The 7,840-nt window shown below is 34.6% G+C and overlaps 1 long non-coding RNA gene across 1 annotated transcript in view; it reads right to left on the bottom strand.

Annotated features, from left to right (window-relative positions):
* LOC120075242 overlaps positions 1 to 6,120 on the bottom strand; it is a 6,947-nt gene extending 827 nt beyond the window's left edge. Inside the window, exon 1 of the long non-coding RNA XR_005481244.1 lies at positions 1,378 to 6,120. This is a non-coding gene — a long non-coding RNA (uncharacterized LOC120075242). The remainder of the gene's footprint in view (positions 1 to 1,377) is intronic.
* Between the last annotated feature and the right edge of the window lie 1,720 nt (positions 6,121 to 7,840).

Raw genomic sequence — 7,840 nt, 5'->3', positions numbered from 1 at the left:
ATAATTGTATTATAAGTAATAAAAATATATTTTTTTAAAATTAATAATAAATTCGGCTTAATTCGAATTGATTTAAATTATATTAGATGAACCTATGAATCAACTCAACCCTTAAAATTTTCATTTATTTGAATCCAAACCAAACGAATTGAGTTGGGTTAATCGGGTTTTTTTTAAGACCCCTAATGTTTAGTTGAGAATAAAAAGGTAATTTGACCCTAATTTTTATGTAATTAAAAAGTCATTTGGACGTTTTTGAAAATAATAGAAAAGCTGGACAAAAGTGAAATATAGAATCTTTATTAAGGTCTTGTATGTACGTACGTTGTTATCCAAAAAATATAATAACAATAAAAGCTCACAGAACAGAAATGAGCATTCCATAAAAAAGGCCTCCAATCAAGTAAAATAAACCTAACGAATAATTCACCAAGGAGACCAAAAATAAAAAATAAAAATTAAAAATCTCTATTAATTCAAAAGTGAAAATTTATAAATCTATTTTAAGTGAATCATTAGAGTTAAAATTAGAATTAGAAGTTAAGAAATTTATTAATCACAATTTTCAAAACTTAAGGACCTTATAATTAAATATGTAACTATAAATGTACTAATATAAGATATCTAGATTAAATCATATTAATTAAAAATTGTTATAAACTTTTATAGAGTTAATTCACATAAATATATAAACAAAAAATTAAACTTAGATATTTCTCCTAAGTTTTTTTTTTTAAAAAAAAAAGCAACTAAGAGTTTTTTTTTCCAGCTGAAGATTTTAATATATATATATATACTGAAAAATTAGAAATAGGTATGAGTAGTTTGGAATTTTGGATAATATATCAATAATATATATTGAAAAATAAAGTAATACTAATACAAGCAGTCAAATTTTAGATGGGGAACACAAGTTTATATAAATATAATTTTAGATCCGTCAATATAATATACAAATCATATAATATCACCAAAATGAACATAGCTCAACCGACATTTGATTGTGTTAACGATCAAAATGTCTATGGTTTTAATTTTTTCACCATCTATTGTACTTACAAAATCATATAATGTCAATTATTAATCTATAGTAAATCATATCGATCTATTTCATATAGAGACAAAATATATACAACTTTATGTATACATAAATTTAAACTTAAAAAAGAATATAATTAAATCATCAAAGCAAACAAATTAAAAAAAATATGAAACTTGATATAGGCATAAATTAAAATAGAATGGGTCTAAGAATAGGATGATTAAAATTATATAAATTTATAGAAAACCCGACCATTTAGGGAAGGCATAGAGATTATACAAATCACAGACAATCTTTGTTGGGGAAGATTGCAAAATTAGGACAGTGACGCATACCTCTATCGTCGAATGGGGCACTATGAAGCTTTACCATCGTCGGGAGAGCACTAAGCAAACAAGTAGTAACAGTATATATAACAGGCAATACATTTTAAACCAAATACTAATTCAAAGCTATGCAAAAGCAAGCATAACTCAACTCACTTAACGTCAGGGTTCAAATCTCCTACCCCAATTCTACTTTAAAAAAAAAAAAAAATCAAAGCTAAATTGATTACTTCAAGGTGAAAATAGTATCAAAATTCGTGTTGATTAGCCCTCAGATCTCATAGTTTAGTTCCTCATTGACAACATTTTTGTTTGATTCACATACTAGTCTCTACTCATCTCCAACCACAACAAAAGAAAAGAAAGGCAAGGGAAATTGTATAGTTATATGTATATATATATATATTTGTTTGTGTTTGGGAAGTAAGAGAGAGAGAGAGAGAGAGAAAGAGAGAGTTGTGGTTGAGGCAAAAGCTAGTATTAGAAATCAATGCAAATGGTCTAGAGCATGAGTTTTTCCATCATTGGGCAGGAGGGAACAACATGCAAATAAACTTAGTTCCAGCATAGTTTAAAGTAAACGATTAATAGTATCATCCACATTCCAGCTTTTCTTTTTAATGAACTCAAAATAATATTAAGCATATTCCTACTCCTCAGATCTCATCATAAACATACCCCCCTCATAATTGCTAGATAGACATTTGATTTTCATTACAAGCCACTACACATCTTTAACCACTCATTACAAAAAAGGAAGAAAAACAAAGTAGATGGATGGATCAAGCAAAAGTCAATTTTCCAATGCCAAATATGACAAGATCATGTGATGGTGGTATATGCAATTTGTCAGGATAACAATTGAATACCAAATATAGAAGTCACATATCTAATCATATCTATAAATAGCAACAACATTTATCATGAATAGAAACAAAACATTAAAAATGGAAGGACAGATGCACGACTAATTCAGAAAGAAATAAAGATTGAAAATCTATCATGATCCTGAACTTTCACTTTTGTCTTGTTTTGATCCATATTCTTATCGATTCTTTTTCATCTAAACAAGATTTTGGAAAGTAGTCAAGAATTTAGGGAAGAATAAAGCTCCCAGGTTGGATGGGTTTTCTACATAATTTTTTATTTACGACTTTAATAACTTTTTGGGATCAATTGAAAGATGATTCTGTTCGGTTATTCTTTGAATCCCTTCTAATGGTCATATTAATTCATGTCTCCCCGGCCCTACCCCAATGGAACTTTTGAAAAAATGTCTAAAGGAGAATTACATGAAAGAAAGAGGTGGCGAAGGGGATCCTGTGGATGAATGGTTGTTGTATTAAGGTCACTCAATTCCTGTTCTTATTAGTGGCGTCCAAAGGGAAGAGTTAAAGCTTCAAGAGGTTTGCGACAAGGCGATCCATTTCCTCAATTCTTATTTGTCATGGTTTGTGATGTTTTAAGTATACTCTTTGAAGATATTTTTTTACAAGGCTTATTTGAGCGCTTCAAAGTGGGGCCTAATTCAACTCATGTCTTGCGACATTCTTCTTTTTTGCAAAACTGACGATCTTTATGTTCGATAGTTTGTTCAATAATTTGACCTTTATGTTGGATAGTTTGGTGTTCACTACTTTGACATTCTTGGAATCAAGTTTGGGTCTCAAGATCAATGGGTCGAAATCAGCCTTAAATGGAGCTAACATTGATGCTTCCAGGGTTTCTTAAGCGGCTGTCAGATGAAATGGCAAGGTAGAATCCTTACCTATTTTTTGTACCTTGGTCTTCCACTTGGAGTTGGAGGTCATCCTAAACATGGTGTTTTGTGAGATCCAATTATGGAGAAAGTTATGAAGAAGCTTGTTACATGGAAGCATTTTCAGCTCTCAAAGGGAGATAGACTTACTCGTGTCATCAAGTATTCCCTTGAAAAAGAAAGCTCTAGAACTTTCGCCAAGTTGAATCACTTACTAAGACGGAATTCAGATTCCAAATCCCTTGTTGATGGAGGAGTAGAGATTGGAGGTCTGAAATTTGAAATACGGCCTTGCTAGCAATATGGGGATGATGTTTTAATGAAGAATTTGATGCACTTTGGAGGAAAGTGATGCACGTGGGGTGGAAGAAGAGCACACGGATGGCAAAAGAGATATTAGTCTTAGATGTCCTTGATTTAATATTTCAAAAAATTGGGGAAAAAAAAAGGTGGCAGAATTCTCCCATTTTGTTCTCGGAAATGGAACATGAATCTCTTTCTGGTTGGATATTTGGATTGACAGTATTTCATTACAGTCCAGTTTTCCAAATTTGTTCATCTCACTTCCTCCTAATGGTTCAGTTGCTGATATTTGGGATTCTATTTGCTGATCTTGGCAGATTCTTTATAGAAGAACTTGGAAAGATAATGAGACTATTGAGCTTTCTGCTCTCCTTTCTGTTTTAGAAGAGTCTGAGGTCTCGAGTAGTCCTACTTCAAAGCATTGGAGTCTCGATTCTCTAGGTGCTTTTCCGGTAAAATTTCTCTTCTCAAGATATTTGGCAACTTCTTCCACAATTCTCAAAAGGGCCTTCTTGGCTTTATGGAAGTATAATTATCACAACCTTACTTGAACAGGATCTGTTCTATAGGTTGTATTACTGTGTTCTTGATTTGGAAGGAAGTATAATTGTCCTAAGAGCATAAATATCATTATGTGGATTTTGATAAATGGTGGCTTGAACTCTTTAGATATTTTACAGAAGAAGACTTTTTCTTCTCTTCTGCCATCAAGATGTCCTTCATGTTGTTCTGAATCTGAAAGCATAAATTATTTGGGATCTTCAATGTTTATTGGGTCTTTCACAACAGCTCAAAGCCCAACATGTTTCATTTCCTCATTGGTCTTTGTATTCCTTTCAAGGCTTTTGTAATTAGAGATTAATGCGGTTCAAGGTATCATTTTAGAAATCTGATGGGATAGTAACCAAAAAATTATTGCCAGTAAGGCAAAGACTTTGGAAGGTTTGTTTGCTAAAGGCTTCATTTTGGTACTTCTCCAGCCAAGTTTTTCATATCTTTTCAAAATCTTCTTGTATTTCTTCTGTTTGTGTTTATCCAATTTTGAATGGTTGAACATTAATCTCTTTTTATTTCTTTGATGAAAAGATGTTTCTTTGTTATTAGAAAAAACATATATATACATATATATACATATAAGCTTATATCAGAATAACAGTTAATGAATAAAAAAACAACCTATTTCAAAGCTTCTTGGGACTTTAAAAATTCAATGTTCATGGATTTTACATCATCTAGCAACCATCCTAAAAACAACTCAAATTACAGTAATAACTATAGTGGATCATTATTTAATCTAAATCGTCACTTTAAGTTAAAATCTTAAAGCTGATTTACCAAAAAGAAAAGGCAAAAGAGAGAGGGAAATGACGGAAAGATTGATTGAGGTTGAGAGAAAGGGAGAGTTGTGGTTGACGGCAAAGGCTTGTGATAAGAATCAAATTAACATCTCTAGAGATAAGTTTTTCCATCATTCGGCAGGTTCAATTTTCTGATGAACAGGGGACCAAAGACAAACACTAAGATCGATCATCAAGACACTAAAGCAAGCAAAATAAATTCCAGATCACAGTTGTTACAAATGTTTACAAAAAATCAAATCTATTTACATGTAGCATAATAAAACATTGAGAAACAAACTAGTCTGTAGAACTTAGGGGAAATAATTATAATCTAATAAATTACTTTTTCAATGGTATGCAATTCATCCAAAGAATATCAACTTGAAATTAGAAACAGATTCAAATTACAGAAAAAGGATAATAACAACAAAATCACAGATAAGCTGTCAAAATTAGTATGTCTTCATACTTACCAAACAGATACATCTTCAGATGCATATATTCCCATAGAGAAAAAGAATATTATCATATCAAATATTAACAAATGACTAGAAACACAAACGAGATTGGGCGTATCAGATTTAGCTTCCTAAGCAATATTCCCCTCGTAATAAAGTGAGAAACTGCTCAAAGCCCTTTACAAAGATCATCCGTAATATCCCAAACAGATTTACTAGATCCTAATCAACAGCATAGAACGTATAAATACAAGCAGACCTTGATAGAAATTTCCATTAAGCCATAATCTAAGTCAATAAAAACAAAAAACAAAAACAAAACATGAACGATCCACACAATGTAACTGAAAATTTCCAATTTTTGGAAAACCACTGCACGAAAATAAAAAACAACAACAACTATCCAACTAATCAGTGCTTAGTACTAAGTAAACTAGACATGCAAGGGGCCAAAAATGAATTTTAATGCATACCCACCAAGGTTTTAGGCGAAATAGTTGAGATAAGGTTCAAAAATAAAAGAAACCTTCAGATCTAATAGAATGAACTGAATAACAGACAGAATAAACGAAATCAGGTTCATTATCAAAATGGCCTACTAACAATCAGCGTTGTAGGTAGTGAAGGCTGATTAACGATTAAAAAGAGGGTTTAATCTTCTCTCCAAACTCCACAAGCAAAATTCATCAACTAAATGAATCCCTGAAGAATTCGTGGAATCAGAGAAAACAGAAACATAAGGGGAAAAAAATAGACGATGAAGTTCACCTGTTCTAAATGAATCTTGATTTGGCTGGAAACCGTTGCCAGAGACTAATGATCATTCCTACCAGAAATGGGATGGACTACGGTGGAAAAAAGTGGGATAGCCCCGTTCTCTCTTCAAATTGGGTTTTATAAAGGGGGTTTTTATATTTTTAAAAGTTGGCCAAAGTATTTTTCATTTATAGAAAAAAAAAAATTTTAAAAACAAATTAAAAAAATAATAATAATAAAGGGAAACCGTTCAATAGCTAAACACAAAAAACAGTGTAAAATATCGGAAAAGCCCAGCCCAAATGCAAAAGAAAAAAGGGAGAAAAGGCACCATGCTTTGTCTTCACTCACATGCATCCTAGGAAAATTCCCAACTTTCAAGTTCTTATGATTGAGCCACCGAAAAGGAAGGTGCACCTTGTTAGTATAGGTAGTAACTTTCAATTCTTTTAAGCCTTTCTTAATCATACTTTCATGTCCTCAGGATCTCTCTCGTTCAAATGTGATACCGGTTCATTCATGTACCCCTCCTGAACTCGGGTCGTTACATGCCCACCAGCTTCCACTTAGTTCATCCCCGGACCACATCTTACTGGGAGAGGTTCCCCTCTGATACCATCTTTCTTTTTCACAAACAGCACCGGCGCACCCCAAGGAGACACACTAGGGCGTATGAAACCCTTATCCAACAACTCTTGCAACTGAACTTTGAGTTCCTTCAGTTCTGCTGGGGCCATTCTGTACGGAGTTTTTGAGATAGGAGTTGTGTCTAGCTCCAACTCAATAGCAAAGTCTATCTCCCAATGTGGCGGCAGACCTAGGAGTTCTTCTGGAAAGACATCCGGGTAGTCACGTACTACTGGCTCCAAAGTCAAAGAGACCTCATGCTCTCTAGTGTCGACGACACTAGCTAAGATACTCCAGGTACCTTGGTTAAGCAACCTCTAGGCTTTCATGGCAGAAATCACTTTGGGCAGGACCACGGTCCTCGCCCCTTTAAATTTAAAGCTGGCTCTCGTGGGAGGGTTAAAGATCACCTCCTTGCGAGAGCAGTCTATACTGACATGGTTAGCAGCGTCAATCCATGCACAAAATCACATCAAAATCCCCGCATGTTCAAGACTACTAAAGTCAGATCCAGGGTATGACTTGCTACTTCAATCTGACATGCTTTTATCTTCTCCTTTGCTAACATAATTTCTCCAGACGGAGTGAAAACCGACAACACAAAGTGTAAAGGTTCTAGTTCTAACATGGCATGCTTAACAAACAGCAATGATATAAACGAATGGGACGAACCCGAATCAAACAATGGTCGCGCAAGATGCCCCAAGATTGGGAGCGTACCTGTCACAACAGTGCCTGTTTTCTCGGCCTCCTACCGGTGGTAGAGTAGACATGACCTTGCTGATTCTGAGGCCTACCCGAATTCCTCTGATCACGACCTAGGTACTGGTTCCCAAAACCGAACGTGCCTCTAGCAGGACATCTATCTATCGAGTGCCCCTCCTACTTGCAATGAAAACAAACTCTGGTGCCTGCCAAACATCGACCCCAGTGACGTCTTCCACACGAGCTACACATCGGTCACATCCTCTCCACCATACCCGTCTCGATAGCCTATTGCCTAAAATGACGAAGCGATCTGTCTGAACCTTGAACCTTCTGATGGGGGTGAGGCTCGAAAGCCTTCTAATCTGCCTTCCTCTTTTGACCTGAGGAAGGTCCCGCCCCGAATACTCGTGAAAACTCATCTCCTAACTGTGGGTTCACCTCGGCTGCCAAACGAAGTGCCTCAGCATGAGTGGTTGGTTTGAATGCTCACACGATACCTCGTATACTGTCTTTTAGGCCTT

Source organism: Benincasa hispida, chromosome 4 (genome assembly GCF_009727055.1).
Source record: "Benincasa hispida cultivar B227 chromosome 4, ASM972705v1, whole genome shotgun sequence".
Classification (NCBI taxonomy): Eukaryota; Viridiplantae; Streptophyta; class Magnoliopsida; order Cucurbitales; family Cucurbitaceae; genus Benincasa; species Benincasa hispida.
Note: the sequence above shows the minus strand (reverse complement) of the source record. Positions and strands in the feature narration are given on the sequence as shown.